Source organism: Xiphophorus hellerii, chromosome 20 (assembly GCF_003331165.1).
Source record: "Xiphophorus hellerii strain 12219 chromosome 20, Xiphophorus_hellerii-4.1, whole genome shotgun sequence".
Lineage (NCBI taxonomy): Eukaryota > Metazoa > Chordata > Actinopteri > Cyprinodontiformes > Poeciliidae > Xiphophorus > Xiphophorus hellerii.
In genome coordinates, this window is record NC_045691.1 from 3,118,756 (window position 1) to 3,122,638 (window position 3,883).

The 3,883-nt window shown below is 41.7% G+C and overlaps 1 long non-coding RNA gene across 2 annotated transcripts; it reads left to right on the forward strand.

Annotated features, from left to right (window-relative positions):
• The first annotated feature begins 682 nt into the window (after nucleotides 1-682).
• LOC116710669 (uncharacterized) lies at nucleotides 683-3,883 on the forward strand. 2 transcript variants are annotated; one of them, XR_004337112.1, is made up of 3 exons: nucleotides 683-1,040; nucleotides 2,117-2,187; nucleotides 3,466-3,883. It is a non-coding gene; the product is annotated as an uncharacterized LOC116710669 (long non-coding RNA). The 2 variants fall into 2 exon arrangements; XR_004337113.1 differs by having other exon boundaries at nucleotides 683-934; nucleotides 1,014-2,187.

Here is a 3,883-nt window from a genome sequence, read left to right on the forward strand (position 1 = left end):
GACAGGACAGAAACGCCTCTGCCTTTAGAAACAGGTAAAGGGGTTCTACTGGAGTTCTGGTTGGTTTTCATTGGGTTTTGTTTGGTTTATTTTGCTGATCTTGATTATTCTGTCAGCTTTCGGAAATTCCAGCTTCCCACACCAGCAACGTCGAGTCAAGCTTTCTAGAGCAACACATTTCAGCAGCAAACCTGTTTAAAGTGTTTTACATCGTAACAATGCAAAAATAAAAAGCCATAAAAACATCAAACAGTCACCAACTGAGAAACCAATAAACATTACATTTGATCAATTACCATCATCAAAATCATCAGTACACATCAAAAATGTTGGTCAATGTTCCTGTATGTTACTGGGCACAAAAGAAAAACAAATGAGCAAAAAAAGGATTTGAAATTTTAAACATTTATTTAAACTGAAAATAATTTCAAAGCTGAAAAGAAATTTGAAACTCAAATTTAAGTTTGAAACTTGAAAAAAATGGAACTGAAAAATCATTTTAAACTTAAGAAAAAAATGTTCAAAACTACTTTTCAGATTCAAACCTTTTTTAGTTTAGTTTTTTCTTTCAAACAAACTTTATGGCCTCAATTTAGCTCCATATAATTCCCCACAAAGGAGCTCTAACGCTGACTGGTTATTGTGTTTTTGTAGCTGACTGTTTCGATGACTGATTGGTTAAAAGAGATGTTGGAGTTTTATTCCTGGTTAAATGGAGATGGAAAGAGAAACCGGAAAGATGTTGGACCTGAATTCACCTAAAAGCAAACAGATGATGAGAATCTGATATGTAATTTTAAAAAGTTCAGTTTCGGTTCTGTTCGCGCCCCTGTGGAGGATCTGGACCGGTTCTGGTGGATCTGGACCCAGCTCTGGTTCTGGGTGCCGCTGGTGGAGGAGTGACGTCACACCTGAACTTTGGACTTCTGTCCAGGTGCTGAACAAACAGGAGGTGTGAGAAATAGTTTTCAACCAGCTCATTAAGTCGGACTGGTTCTGTTTTACGCTTCCAGAACCGCAGATGAAGTCATGGAAACCAGGTGTGTTTGATGGACCGGCTCCATCTTGTTTCTGCTCGGCTCCATATCTGCCGTCTGTTCTTTGTGCCGGACTTGGCGGGTCGAGCCGGCGGCGTGAAACCGGATCCGCCCGCAGCTCGGGCTGATCTGGGGAACAATGCAGGAGGTGTAACTCATCCACATTGTTTCTGACGGCCCGAACACGCTGCTGGAGAGAACCACAGCCTGATCCAGTTTCACGGAAACACCTCCAGGCAGAACCGAGCCGAGCGGCTTTGGGCTGAAGCACGACGAGCGGATTTAATGCGAAACATCAGGTTCAGAACCGAAGCAGAACCTACAGCAGGAACTCTGCGATGGTTCTCCTTGGACTGGGCCTGTCGCAACAAGCAAAACAATGTTTAAATTACACAAATTAAAACGAGCTCTAAGGTTTTAGATGCCGGACCGGACCGGGTCGGGTTTTCTCCTGACCCGGTCCGGACCTTCAGGTGTATGGCAGGCTGATTTTAAATAAATCAGCTTCCACACATTCCAGATATCTGGAATTAGCTTATGACTACAAATATTTAGGCCTGTCGTAGTAAATCAATTAATTAAACTCAACAGTTTAACAGGTTCGTTAATTTTCTCTTTCTACCAAAAACTGAATGAAAAAAGTTTTCAATCTGGCGTTTTGGTCTCAATTAAACCTTTTCTGAAAGACAATTTTATTTACAGGAACTCATTTTATTTATTGTTGTTTATTTTTTATGGATTTGTTTTGGGTATTTTAAATGTCTTCCAGTTTCAGTGTTAAATGTTCATTGGAATTTAAAGTTTATTGATATTTCAGGATGTGTTCCTGCATTATGATGCCATGAAAATAGTCTCAAAAACAACAATACAATCATTTATTGCAATAACGTCTGGAACAATTTATCATCCAGCAAAATGTGTTACAGTGATTTGGATCAGGGCTTTCTGCTTCTGACCCAAAATGTCCAAATAATAAACAAAATGTTGAACTCTTTCTGTGGAGAACAGTTCAGGTCCATTTTTCTAGGTGTGACACAAACTGGAAGGATTTAATATGATCTTTTTTTCTGACCAATCAGCTGCTGGGAAACCGGTCGCCATGGGTTACCAGCATTCACCTGGGATCTGCAGGAAAAGTTTCGGCAAACAGGTGGGGCTTCTTACAGACAGACAGGTGAGGAACTCAAACTGGGTTACCATGGCAACCCAGAAATGGTTTCCTGCAGCATTAGTAACTTTTATTATCCAACAGGAGTAATAAGAGTCCATCCATCTAAGAGTCCACTAATCCATCAACAACTGATGTAGAAACTATGGGGTCATAAAGTTACAGTCAAACATGAACAGCAATAATTTGGGTCATAAGAGAAACGGAGAAAGGAGAAGAAGAGAAATCGGAAACATTTGGTTTGAATCTGTCAGGAAATTCCAGTCATTCCTCGATGATTCCTCCTATCATTGAGGAGACGGAGCCTTCCTGTCAACGCTGCGTCTGTTCTCCACCCTCGGCCCTGACCTCTGACCCTCACTCGGCCCTAATAACAGGAAGTGATTGACTCTCTGCTGTGAGAGGAGGAAGGAGGTTGAGTCAGAGCGGCGTCGACCCGTTTCTAACTAACGACCCGCTCCGATCTGCAGAACTTTGCAGATTTTCAGCCCAGAAATGAAGGAAATTCAAAACATCTGCTTCTGTTATGACTCAACTTTTAATGGTTAGCCTCCACCTGCAGCGCCCCCTGGTGGGTGTTCAACTTTGGCTCCAGAAATTTCCCAAATCTACAAAAAAGTGTCAAAAGAAACAATTATTTTTCCAAACCTTTTTTAGTTTTCCAGTTGACATGGCAACAGTGATGTCATCAGTTACGACCAGCCGGGTTTGACAGAGGATTAATGCATGATTCTAGGTGCTGAAGGTTCAGAATGACCATAAAATCAAAATGCCTCTGACACAGTGAGGCAACCAGTCCCACCAGCTGCCAGCTTTCTGCTGGGATTAAAGTATTTCTAATGGGACATTTATTTCAACTTTCTGATTTATGATGAATTTTCACCCTCATATTAACAATAAGAGAGAAAATATGAATAATTTTAATATGTCAGCAGTTTAGAAACAATTATTGTTATAGTATTGTTATTATTATAGAAACTCCTTCATCACCATATTTACCCTCATAATTTAGGGGATTACAGGGTTATTGCTGCTCTAATCTGGGAGGTATAAATATGTTAAAACATCCTCCTGAGTTGTTTTTATTATAATTGCTATCATTATGTGTTCTCAGATTTATATCTTTCCCAAATAGCTGATTAGTTTAATGGTTTATTTGTATTTGTAGGAAATTATCCAGTGAAAGCAAAACTCACCCAGAGAAACTGTCTGTCTCCACATTTTCTGCTCTGATTGGATCATTTTTCTTGTTTATGGAAGAGGAGAGCGGGATTACCAGAGCGCAGACTGGTTCCATAACACCAACAGCGTCTCAGGCCCGTTTCCCACACACCAGGCCGAAACATGTGGAAGCGTTTAAAGATGGCAGCCTCCAATCACCGCGTCGTCCGTCACCCGACACCGCCCTGAGAGGGCCGTGAACCCGACAGACCAGAGGTCAGCGGCGACGAGGCCGAGCTCCAGGGCGGACCGTGGGCCTCCGGACCGGGCCGACCGGCACGTACCGGGCCGACCGGGCGCAACATGATCCAGGCAGGATGTGGGCTGATGCCGTTTGGGTCCAAACTCTTTACCTCCTGAGCCAAAACTGTCAACCTGAAAGTAACTGATATTTTAAAATCTGGCATTTAAAAATTGAGATAAAAAGCTAAATGTTTGATTTTTATCTGCACAACTA